The sequence below is a fragment of the Balaenoptera ricei genome, chromosome 11 (genome assembly GCF_028023285.1).
Source record: "Balaenoptera ricei isolate mBalRic1 chromosome 11, mBalRic1.hap2, whole genome shotgun sequence".
Lineage (NCBI taxonomy): Eukaryota > Metazoa > Chordata > Mammalia > Artiodactyla > Balaenopteridae > Balaenoptera > Balaenoptera ricei.
In genome coordinates, this window is record NC_082649.1 from 102,941,941 (window position 1) to 102,955,222 (window position 13,282).

The 13,282-nt window shown below is 46.6% G+C and overlaps 1 protein-coding gene across 2 annotated transcripts in view; it reads right to left on the minus strand.

Moving 5' to 3' along the window:
- Positions 1 to 4,168, minus strand: part of NR2C2 (nuclear receptor subfamily 2 group C member 2) — an 83,825-nt gene extending 79,657 nt beyond the window's left edge. For both annotated transcript variants that reach the window (XM_059940445.1, XM_059940444.1), the window contains exon 1: positions 3,834 to 4,168. The gene's annotated coding sequence lies outside the window, so the exon portion shown is untranslated. The remainder of the gene's footprint in view (positions 1 to 3,833) is intronic.
- Between the last annotated feature and the right edge of the window lie 9,114 nt (positions 4,169 to 13,282).

Below are 13,282 nucleotides of genomic sequence, written 5' to 3' on the forward strand. Positions count from 1 at the left end.
CCCTATTTACCACACTTTTAAGCAGAAGCTTGATATACACCTGGCAAGATGTGCTTTTAAACTTGGTAAGGCAATTACAAAGTGATTTTCAATAATTCCATTGCATGAAACAATTTATCTTTGGAAAGATAACTATTTTAAATTAATGGCTACAGAGGCTGAACTCCCAATTCTCTGCAAACCCATTAAGTCTTCTTCTCTGTTCTTTGATCCCCTGTGATAGAAGAACACCAGCATTTTTTATTTCAAGAAAATCACACTGGTGCTTTGATTCTTCAGTTAAAGTAAATGGCATGATTATATTTGGCTGTTTATTAATGAGCTCCATGCGAACTGATTAACTTTCATGTAATTTACCTTGTAATACAACTAATTATTTTTTTTTTTTTTTTTTTTAAATATTTATTTATTTATTTATTTTTGGCTGTGTTGGGTCTTCGTTTCTGTGCGAGGGCTTTCTCTAGTTGCGGCAAGTGGGGACCACTCTTCATCGCGGTGCGCGGGCCTCTCACTATCGCGGCCTCTCTTGTTGCGGAGCACAGGCTCCAGACGCGCAGGCTCAGTAGGTGTGGCTCACGGGCCCAGCTGCTCCGCGGCATGTGGGATCTTCCCAGACCAGGGCTCGAACCCGTGTCCCCTGCATTAGCAGGCAGATTCTCAACCACTGCGCCACCAGGGAAGCCCACAACTAATTATTAAATTATCTATTTCTTGTCTCAAAAATACCCCCCATAAATCAACACATTAAGTGTGTAAAAAAGGATTTATCTGGGTTATCTTACCCATATTCAAGTCTGCAGGCAGTGCCACATCTGTGAGGAACCACTTCCTGAATTCATCCAAATACCATAACAGATACTTATTTTATTGCTGGCACTGCTTCTGAATTGCTAACAAGCCCACATAAAAAGGCACCATCAAAAAAAAAGAAAAAAGAAAAAAAAAGGCACCATCAATGAGCAGCAACTTAGTTAGCAGTGATATCATAAATTATAAACAATTCATTCACTTAACAAGTAGTGCCAGGCACTCTGCTAAGTGCTGTAAATATAATGGTGCCCAAAATGATTCCTGCTCTCATAAGGTAAGGGGAACAGGTATCAATCAATCAATCACATTATGGAGTGTAACTATGAAATGAGACAAATGTTAAAAAGGAAAAGAACACAATGTAAAGTAAAAGAATCTGATCTAGACTGGCATTGGGCATCAGAGAGGGATTCCCTGAGGAAGTGATGCTTAAGCTAACATATGCAGGACTAAGGTGTATGGGGGGCGGGGGGCAGGGGGCAAATGAGGATTTCAGGCTGAGGGAACATCATCTGAAAGGGCCTGGGGTACAGGTAAGCCACACTTTCAAGGAAATTGAAGGCAGGGCAGTGTGTTTCGTGCACAGAGAGCTAGGGATACAGGGATAAGAAAATGATGTAAAGTCTTAGAAAGGTTTTAAAATAGGGAGCAGGCAAAGGACCTCTACCATTACATCCTGCTAGGGCTTTAACACTATAATGCCTGTAAGAGAATTTTGTAAATTGTAAAGCACACCACACTTTTGGTAATAGTATTAGTTACACTACTTTGTTTTCTAAATAAACTTTTGGTCTGGATGCCAAGTGACTAGCTGAAAGCAGAAGAGCCAAAACTAGTACCCCAGTATTCCAATGCAGTGTTTTGCCCCTACACCACACTGCCTAAAAATCTCATTGTTTGCATCACTTAACCAGTCCAATGTCTTTACCAGACAGCTAGTGCTTCATGACAACAATAACTCCAATTGTGAGCATTTACTATACGTCACTTTTCTAAGCTCCTTATTTACATTAAACTCATTTAATCCTCAATTCTAGAAAGAAGGTTCTATTTACTGTCCAGATGAGGACACTGAGCCTCAAAAAAGTTAAATAACTTACTCAAAGTCACAGGGCTAGTAAATATTGGCACTGTTAACCACAACACTACTTAGCTTCTGCCTACAACATTTTGTGTGTGTATGTGTATGTGTATGCAGATGTATTAGGGGAAGAGGGAGAGAACAGAACTCAGGTGTATGTAACTATATTCACATACTTGACACCCACCAATGTCTTAGTCAACTAGCGCCTGGGTAATACGGGGGCTCAGCAAATATTTGAGGAACTGAGGATGAACACGAGGGAATGACAAAGGATTTGAATCTGGAAGTAAAGTGATTTTCTGAGGCTTTCCACCAAGCCATGTATTCAACAGCTATTCATTTCATGGCTATATTTTCCTTGACTCTCTCGTTGAATATTAGAGATTTATTCTCCACTACCTTTGTCATATTTCACAGACCTCAGCCTGGAGATAGAGGAGAATAATGGACGGGACAGCAAACTAGTTCTCCAGCCTCACTCACACCAAACGCCTTCCCTCCTGGGGCTTTGCACTTGCTGTTTTCTCTCTCACGCTATTCCTTCCTTGGGTTCCTCCATTCAAACATCACGTCCTCACGGAGGCCTTCCCCGACCCTTCAATCGCAGTTGCGTCAGACCTTCAACACATCATCCAGTTTCACTTCACTTCCTTCACAGGATTTACCACTCTCCGAAATCACCTCTTTAATTGTCTATTCACCCTACTCCCAATTATAGGAGGGCAGGGGCCTGGTCTAGCTGGTTCTCTGGATGTATCCCCAGTGCCCCAGACTAAGCAAATACGTATGTAATCAACGAATGATAAGAGAACACTCCAGATTCCTCTCTGTTCTCTCAAGCCCTCAATACCCTTAGCCTTTCCACTCCGGGTGGCTCCACACTCCATTTTCAACAACAACACCATTTTTGTATTACTCAGAGGTTCGGAAAGTAGCCTGGACTCCATTTTCTGAGTTGAGCCCCTCAAACGATCTGAGAAGGAAGGTCCGGCCTGGCAAGAACGCCCATCCTCCCATTTCACAGTCGATGAAATTGAGCTTCAAGGGGAATATACGGGCAGGAGCCCTAAGGTGTCCAGATTCCAAAAAGCCCTTCCCACGAGCCAGCGCCCTGGGTTCAGGATGCTTCATCACCTTTATTACTATTGTTCCACAGCACTCATTGTGAACGCGTTCCACGCGGAGAACGCGCCCGGGCCGTAGCCGCGCGCCCCACACTCACCCGGCCGCGCCCCCGCCCCGCCCCCGGCGCCCCGACCCCACGTCGCGCCCCGGCTTCTGCTCCCACCCCGCCAGGGCTCCCGCGACGCGCGGGGACCGCCCCCTGCCGACAGAACCAGTCAGCAAAGCCTCGGGGGGCGGCGCCCCGGGGGGGGGGGTCCCCTGCCCTCCTATCTGGGCGCCAACTGGCCCGCCCAGCTGTCGCTCACAAGCTCGCGCCCCGCACCCGCCTTCCTCCCTTTCCTCCACCCTCCCCTTCACGAAAAAACGGCGGTTGGGCCGCGGCGGTCGCCAACTGCGGGCGGGAAGCGGAGGGTAGAGAAACCGGGGAGCGAGGGAAGGAGGGACTGCAGGAAGGAGGAGGCGATAGAGGAGGAGGAGGGGAACCTGGCCCAGCAGGAGCCATCTCCGCCGAGAACAAAATGGCGGCGCTGGCGGAGGGCCAACTGTGAGGCGGGGCCGCGGCCGTCCCCTCCGCCCCCACCCTCGTGCCGGCCGGGCCGGTCAGGGGTAGCCCGCTCGCTTCGCCGGCCGCCGGCGGGGAGGGGAGGGGAGCGGCCCGGCCCACTATGCAAAGCGGTTGGCGCCGGCGCCGCCGCCCCGTGGCAAAGGTAAAAGGGTCGGGTTCAGCCGCCGCCGCGGCGCCTCCATGTCCGCGCGCCAGGACCGCCCCCTCCGCCGCCGGCCCGAGCCCGCCCCGGCCTTTTTTCAATTTTACCTCAGGTTTTGGCGCCAAAGCGACCTCGAAGCAGGTCCCGTGTCTGCGGCGGGCGGCCCCCGGCGCGGAGGGCAGGGCGCGGGGAGGCCGGCTTCCCGGCGTCGGCGGATGGCGGGAGCCCCGGGCCGCGGGCTCGCAGGTCAGCGGGCGAGAGACGAGACGCCAAGGTGGGAGCGGGGCGGCGCGGGCGGGCCCGGAGGCGCCGCCGGGGTCGCGAGGAAGGAGGGGTTTGTTATTGTTTTTGTCAGTGAAAGGTCAGAGTTCGTGACCCCGGTGCCGCCACCGCCGCCGCCCGCGCGCTGGTAGGAGGAGGGCGAATGTTCTTCTTCCTCTTCCCAGAGCCAGCCTCGCCGTGGCCGCGGGGGGCGGGCGAGCACGCGATTGGCTGAGGCGCGCGCGCGCAACGGAACGCGGCGGTCGCGCTGCTCCGTCCGGCCCCTTGGCGGCCCGGCCCGGGCGGCGGCGGCGGCGGCGGCAGCGGCAGGGGCAGGCGCAAGGCTCCTCGCAGTCCGCCGGGGTGTCTGCCCGGGCTGGGCCCGCGCCGCTGTAGGGCCACCGTGTAGGTTAAATGCTGAGGTCGTTGGGGTAAAGGGTTGGTTGGTCGTTTTCGAAGGCCAGGAACGCCGGGTACCGTTATTCGGGGGCCCGCGAGCTCCTCGAGGCCGGGTAGGGGCTATGTTCTCACTGTGACGTCCTCCACCCCGGCTCCCGCCGAGCTGAAACCTCTGTGTTGATTGAGGAAGCAATAACAGAGCGGAGAGCCTGTACGTCGGAAGCGGGTGGTTTATTGGGTGGGTATTGAACTGTTTGTGCCCTGCTCGGTATAGATGGTCCGAGGAGGCACCAGCTTCTCAGAGTATCCGGTCAAGTGCATAAAGAGTATCGCGATTTGAGACGAGTAAACCATGCTTAAGTGTGTATTAAACTCTTTGCAGAATTGCTTAAATTATATAAGTACAATTGCTTCTCTTGAGCGTATGAATCTTGGGTTGTAGGTTTTCATTAGCTACTTCTTTTAAGTGGTTTTGACTTGCTTTGGAAGGTGTGGACCACTGTTTTATCAGGGATGCCCTAAAGTGCTTAGGCCAGACTCCTTGATCACCGTGCTTTCTCTGTAGGCCGAAGATCCTCTGCTAATTGATTTTTTTCCTGCACTTTTCATCTTTATTATGAATACTGACTCCAAGGTGGATCGTTTAACCTTTTTTCTTAAACAGTGGCCATTTGGGCTTTTATCAGTGTGACCCCAAATTTGAGTATTTTGTCCATAATCTTGTAAAATTTTTGATAGGAAATGCACCCATTTTCCTTTCTTGTTTTCACCTTGCAAGGAAGTAAGTGGAGAAAAAGAGTTAAATTTATAATGTCATGGTGAACCACAGACCCTGAAGCTGGAAGGGGTCTCAGAGATGATAATGGTCCAATCCTCTTCTGGCAGAAAGATTTTACAGGAGAGGCGGATGAGACCAGAGAGGTCAAATGATATGCCTAAGGGAACACAGTACTTTGATGGTAAATCCTTGTAAACATGGACTGCTTTGTAATTGTGTACTTTTTTTCCCCCCAAAATTGTTTTTAATGTTATATAATACTTCTAGATATAGCTTTAAAATACACACTTAAATGAGTTTTAAGGGTTTTTTTGGGCAAACAAATTACAATTGTACTAGATTTTGAAATGAATACTAAAAATAGTTAATGTTTCTATGATGGCTTATAGTTTTAATTTTCTCCATTTAATACTCAGCAATTCTGTGAACAAGGCACTGTTATTTCATTTTACTAAGGTGCAGGAACTGATACCCAGATAAGTGAAGCGACCTTCCCAGTGCTACAGGTGCAGAAAGTGAAGCCAGGGCTCTAATCTAGTCCTTTTCTCCTTGAGGTTTATGTTGTAAACCATGCTACATCAGTTTGCTCTGTTTGTAGTAGTATTCAGTAAAATTTCCAGTTAAAACAGGGGTCCTCAACCCCTGGGCCGTGGACCAGTAGTGGTCCGTGGCCTGTTAGGAACCGGGCCGCACAGCAGGAGGTGAGCGGTGGGTGAGCAAGCGAAGCTTCATCTGCTGCTCCCCATCGCTCGCGTTACCGCCTCAACCACCCCGCACCCCTCCTTCTGTAGAACAATTGTCTTCCATGAAACTGGTCCCCGGTGCCAAAAAGGTTGCGGACCACTGAGTTAAAAGGTTAGCTGTTCAATATTAAAAGTAATAGCAAAGTTCACAATCTTGATGGGCTTGAGCACTTTTCTTCCCCTGAAGGACAGAAGCACATGTACATACACACACAGATTGCAAACAATATCAGCAGGTAAAAGGCTTCTGCAAGCTGAGGGCACCACTGCCATAGGGCTATTTTTTGTTCCATTGTGGTTTTTGGTAGAAGCTTTTAGTGATAACTCTTAAATGGCTTTGTAACACTTGATGGACTTTATAATCACAAAAATATACATGTTGTGTTATACTAGCTATACTTTCTTTTTGACTGTTAATATGATGTATCCACATTTGCATTAACAGTGCTTTTAACGTTTTATCAGCCTTTAAAATAAAGTGTTCTTAACTGTGGAGTGTACTTCAGAACTGCCAGGCCCCCCGTTGGGTCTGAAACTGTAAGCTTTGGGTGGGGCCTGGCATCAGCACTTCTACTGAGCATCACAGATCATTCTGATGCACACTACAGGCCCAAATCACTGATCTAATTCCAAAAATGTGTGGCAAAAAAAAAGACAAAACTTTTTGTTTAACCTTTTAAAAGAATCTTTTTTAACTCCTTAACTATGCCTGAAGATTACTCATTGACAGGGCCAGTGGCTCAGGGGGAATGATATATCCAGCAGTACCCAGCCCTTGTGTGTGCATCGCCTCAGCACCTACCCTACTGAGCCCTGTATCGAAATGTGCCTTGTCCCGCTCCATCTCAGCCCTTAACACAGTACCTAGTACAGAAGTACAGAATGGGCATGAAGTGGGCATTTCCTTTTTTTTTTTTTTTCAGCCACACTGTGCAACATGTGGGATCTTAGTTCCCTGACCAGGGATCAAACCCGCACCCCCTGTGTTGGAAGGTGGAGTCTTAACCACTGGACCACCAGGGAAGTCCTGCAGTGGGCATTTATTGAATGAATGCTTTTCACAGCAACAGTGTATGGTAAACAGTGTTCATATCATCATCCCATTTTTACAGATGAACTCAGTGAAAACAAGGTTTTGGTGACTTCCTGGAGCTGAGATATGAGCCTGTGGCTTCCAGCTCCCTACACGGTGCTTGTGAATGAGATCCAGGTGTTCCCACCTCTGCCCTCTGTGGTCCTCTGGGCAGGTCTTTTTTCCCACAACACTTAAGCAGTCTGTTCTGCAATCATTAACTGAGAGCAGGAACTAGATCATGCGGTTTCATTTTGTACCTAACAGAGTAAATGTTTTTTGCCATCCAAGCTTATTTTGAATTTGCATTTAAATGATAAATGTTGAGTCAATGAAAATCAAGTTTTGACTAAACAATAGTTGTAGATGTGCTAAATTTTTAAAATTACTATTATCTAGTAGAGTTTTTTTTTTTTTACCTCTAAGGGTATGGCTTTTGTGATAGTGTAAATAATGGTTTTTTTTATTTTCATAGACTAGGAAGACAATAATTACCTTCGTAAGTACTTATGTATATCTATGTCAATTTTTCTATAAAAGCTTATGCTTTATTACTATATACAGTAATCAATTTCTGAAACTTTTGTTTGTCATTTGTATAATTATGACATGTTTATAAAATAAACTTTTAAACCTCACGTAATTGTTCCTAGCCTTTTTTTCTTTTTTAAAAATCTGGTACCTGAATAGACGTAATCATTGAATACCAGATTGCACATTCCTTACACTTACACATTATCCTGTTTAATCTTCATAATAACCCTGTGAAGTAGACGGTATTATCTTTTTTTTCTTTTTTACAACTGAAGAGGCAGGGGCCTTTAACAGAGGAAGAACAACTTCGCCAAAGTCACGTGGCTAGCAAGTGGTGGAACGTTTATTAATAGTTATTTCTGCTTATTTCTTCTCTTCTGTCCTTGAGGACTTCGAAAGGAAGAAAACCCTCTTCTACCCACCTCCGTGATTCTGTCACAGTCAAGCTCTGTCACAGTAGAAGGTTACTTGAGGAGGTCTCAACCTCTGTATCAATGGCCCTTGTTCTTCCCAGGAAGAGAGACCAACCCTGCAGTGGATGGATGGTTCTGGAACACAGGAACACTGTCAGAGTGAGTCCTGAGCCCCTCCAGAATGGCTTTTATTGAGAGTTATGACCATTTGGTTTCTGACCTGGGGCTTCCCATGCCTTAATAAGTTGTACTTGGCTCAAGTATCTTGGAAACATGATGGAAAATCAGATTATCTTCTCAGAAAAATGCACCTGCCCTTAGTCCCGTTTTAGAATAGGCTCAGGAGGATGTCTTGTTTTTAAATGTCGTCTAATTGGGACTCTCAATCTTTAGGCCTGGAGTTCTTTACTAACCCAGCACCATCTCAAGAGCGAACCCACTTGGGACTACCAGCCTTTCACTGATGAAGTCTAAAAGTTAAATAGTAGCATTCCTTGAGGTTCTTAAAGAAATTATTTCCACCCCACAGCCTGTTCACTGCAGGCCACTGCACCTCGAAGCAGAGGTTCCTTGGAAAAGCCTCTCCCTTAAGTGCTTTGCTTTGGATCCTGCCCTTTCCCTTGGGGAGAGATGGGACGCTGCCTGAGGCTTCTGGCTTTCAGGAGGCTCTGGGTACACTGTTAAGACTGAGGGTCTAAACAACAAATCCCCTTGGTTTTACCCTCAGGTTTGGCCCCTCCTCCACTGGTCCCTAGTTTAGGTCTTATCTCCATCTCGCTGCCGCTGCTGCGTAGTTTCCTAGCCTTCCTAACCAGTCTAACTAGCTGCCTTCCTCTTTCATTCATTCATCTTTCCTTGCTCCCTTTGTGCTGCTGCTGAAACAGAGCCTCTCCTAGCCCTCTTCTATCTATGAAGGTCTTTAATGGTTCTGCATTGCTGAGGGCTGAAGTAAAAACTCAGATGCCTCATGTGGGGCCTTGGGGGAGGGTGCAGGAGTCTGGCAGACAATCTAAGGGAGGTTAAGAAATTGATACAAACACAATTAGTATGTTAAATGGTGGTAGTGACACCTGGAGAGCTCAGTGCCCACTTAAAGGGGTAGAGCCCCTCATCAGCTCCTGGAATGTGGTCCAGAGATGACGCATCTCAGATTTCTCAAGAGAAACCAGAAATCTAGATTTGTAAACGTAAACATTTCTTAACTTTAAAATGTTGGCAATTTGCAAATGGTTTTTAAACTGTGCAGGGCAAGCAGCATCTCTTAAGCATGGTTCTGGACCTCAGAACCAGTTTAGGACCTTGGACTAATCAGGTAAAATCCAAACTCCTCTGGGCAAATGAAAGTCCTTCATAATGGGTCTTTTCAGCCACCTTCAGATTAGAGCATCATTCAGTGGTAGTCTCCCAACAAAAAAACTGTTGAACTCAGAATTTTGATTCCTTCTATTGAGCACACATTTTCATCTCAAGGAGAGGGAACTTGGCAGGCAGGAAACAGGAGCCCCCCCCCCTACCCCCCCGTTTAGAAGTTGAATCCAGGGACTTCCCTGGTGGCACAGTGGTTAAGAATTCGCCTGCCAGTGCAGGGGACACGGGTTCGATCCCTGGTCCAGGAAGATCCCACATGCCGCGGAACAACTAAGCCTGTGTGCCACAACTACTGAGCCTGCGCTCTAGAGCTCACGAGCCACAACTACTGAGCCCGTGTGCCATAACTACTGAAGCCCACGCGCCTAGAGCCAGTGCACTGCAACGCAGAGTAGCCCCCACTCACTGCCAACTAGAGAAAGCCCGCGCACAGCAACAAAGACCCAGTGCAGCCAAGAATAAAATAAATAAATAAAATTAAAAAAAAAAAAAGCTGAATCCAAAGTGTGTGTTTCCTGTCTCCTTCCAGGGCAGTCACTTGTCTATAGGGTGGGGTCAGGGGATGAGGGTCTCATGACTCCTTACAGAGACTCCACTGGTGCTCCTGTTGAGTCCCACCATGGCCTTCCCAGATACGATGCCTCCGGCTTCCAAGCCTTTCCGGAGGCAGGGGATGATATGTCTCACTGGCGTCTCTCCCGGGGGGCACTACGGTGTTAGCTTTCTCCTCTGCCAAGTTAGCTGCCACTGTCCACGCATGTTGTATCTTCCAAAAATGAGCTGACCATTTCCATACCCTATGCCTCTTGGATTTTCTTTGTCCTTTAGGTTATATCTTTTTATTCATTTGCTGTTCTTTTAGTAGGTTTTGGAAGGAGCCAAGAAATGCATGTTTCCCGATTATCTAGGTGTTTCTTGAGGCTCCAAGTATCAACATGAAATTTGACTTGTTCACAGACGTTTCAGAAATGACTTAGGTAAATCAGCATTTCTCTGTATTAGGAAAGTCATTGTTTATGAGCGTATCAGAGTTTCAATAAGCAAAGTCTGTCTTTTCACCCCAGGATGTAAAGTCAGTTTCCAGAATAACTGAAAGAATTTGGGTAGCTTTTCCATGAATTTTATGTTTTCCTCTTTGTAATATTTTGAATCATTCAAAAAATAAAACTGGAAGTGTCATTACATTTGAATATGTGTCTTTAATTCTTCTGTTTTGGCTCATTATGTGTCTGACTGCAACTCTGTGCTCTTTATTTTTTTTCCCTTACCTGATACTCTTAGGCTAGTGGTTTAAAATTTTTTTGACCATGATCTATAAGCATAAATACATTTTTATCAACAAGCAGCATATCACATATAGTATATACATACACGTATGATTGAAACAAAAATGTCATGAAATGGTCCTTAAGGATGATGGAATATTTTGCTGCCTTCTACTCTGCTCTTTGGTGTGGGGGGCAGGGGTCGGGTCCTGGTTGTGACCCATTACATTGATTTCATAACTCACTTGGAACTTGGGGGATACTGTCCAGTTTGAAAAACAAGAACAAAAAAAACTCATTTATGGTGCTTTCTTCCTTTTTTGTCTTGTGCTTTCTTGATACAGATTTTCTCTTGTCCAAGCCTCTCTCTTGCTCTATACACTGGCTCTAGTTTAACGGCACCCTTGAAAGATGATCAAAGTAGAAAAGAGGCCCGTCATCATTCTGCTCTGTCAACACAGAATGCCCTTCCCTGTTAAGACATCGTCAATTATCCGTGCACCGAAGAGACCCAGACCATGTAGAGAACTTGTCTGCGAAATCACTCCATGATCACCAGGACATTGTGAGGGTGGCCACGGGGCCTTAAGCTTCTCCAGAGAGAGTTCTGGTGGAAGGGGATGTTGTGATGCTGGGCACTGCCTCTGCAGTCCGGCGTCTGGCTCGGTTAGGCTGGTTTCCCCTCAGATGTTCACTACCTTAGTCGTGTATTCCTCCTGATAACGTCTGGCACAGTGTGGAATTCTAAAAGGGGCCTTGCAGTCCTGTCTGACGATACTAGTGACAGCCCTTGTGCCTAAAACATCATTTCAGACACTCTTGGGTCTCATTTTCTTCAGCTCAGGATCTGACTATACACTGCAGATAGACCCTGTACACTGGTACCACAGACTCCAAGCCTGGCCACAAGCTGAGGTCACTGCCCACGGACTAAGTTAAGTTTTTACTCTGAAAACCTTCCCAGACCCTCCCAACCCTGGATCCCCAACTTGCCTGTCCACAGTTTCCTGAGGGCACTTGCAGACCTAGAGAGGGGCACCCCAGAGGAGACGGGTGGGCCACGGGAAGAGCCTGAAGCCACCCACACATGCACAGTGGGGCAGCCGTCTCAGGCCACAGAACCTATACAGCTGTCCCCAGGGCCAGCTCTCCCTCTGCTGTTCCCCACTGCACCCCAATGGGGGGCAGCCTTGGTAAAGTGGCCCAGGTTCTGGCTGCAGCAAGTTGTACATTTGTGGTCTGTCACCCCGACACACTGCTCTGGCTTCACATGACCAACACACCCCGGGCTGTGCATTGCTTGCACTGGCTTGATTTCACTTCTGGAAATAGCCCCCTTCTCTTGGGGGTGCAACCCCCCCAGGACACAGAAGTGTTCTGTGAACACGTGCTCTCTTCCCCTTGGAACTGGTGTGGCAAGGGTATGATGGCTTCCTTCCCAAAATAAGACTTCTTGTCCATTCTTATAGGACACGTGTTAACTATAACCTTCAGGCTTGTCTTTTCACCACAGGATGTAAATTCATAAAGGGTTTGAGAATAGCAAGTAATTGATCAATTTTTAGGTTATTATTTATAAATCCATCATAGGAATTCTAAGCTATTCCATTATGTAAGTGAGAGAAATGTGCTGAATCCCCAAGGTTACTTACCTTAAAAATCCCTCATATTTGAGTGTGCATCCTAACATGTCAATTATTGAATAACACTAGAAATGTGAAATGTTAAATTATTTTTAAAGCATGTGTACTTTGGGTTTTAAATATCCAGATTCCCATTTTAAGTTGAGGTAAATCTTGTGCATATGATTGCAGAAAAACAGAACTGTATTCATTGTTGCAATTAGTATATTGAAATAACACTGGATTATGTACATGGATGGTACCTTACGTGACAACATCTAAGGATCCTGCTTGGAGAAAAAAATGCACAATTTTTCTCTGACTCAACACTGTGTTTGTTATAACATTGGAGAAAAGGTCCTACTGATTGCTCCTGGGCAGTTAGAGATTTCTGTTGATTTTAGGAGGGACTTCATGTTTCAAGTGTCAGAAAATTGCCCTGAGTATCAGCTCACACACACTCGAGGGAGGCACCACAGGGGAGCAGTTACAAGCATGGGCTTGCCAGTTGTGAGTGTGTGACCCCGGGCAAGTGACCTAACATTTCTATTCCCCAGTTTCCTCATCTGCAAAATGGGGATAATAATAATCAGAAAAACAACTCACCTCAACAGGTCCTTGGGAGAATTAAATGGAGGAGCGGGGTTAAGGTGCTTACAGCCCTTCATGCCGAGATGTTTGCTATCATTTGTTGTTAATCACACAAAGGTCTTCTACGAGCCCATGAGAGGTCAGCGCTGTTTGGCTGCTGATTTAATAATTGTGTTTGATTAGGGGCTTAAAATACCAATAACATCAAACCAGCCTCCCCAATGCCACTTACAGTAATATTCAGCAAATATATATATATAATAGATGCCCCAATGATGGCTGTGTAAGTTACTCTATCACAGAACATCCCCCAAATCCATGGCAAGGCACAGCCCGTGCACTACACTAATCCAAACCATAGTCTTCTTTCCAGAAGATGTGGTCCAGAGACTGGCCACTGTGGGTGAATCCCCAGCAGCTGCCTCCGCCAGCTCCCTCTCCCCCAGCTGACTGGTCTCTGCCAGTCATAGTGGTGCCCTTTGCGGTGACTGCTCAGGAAGTGTGGTCCTG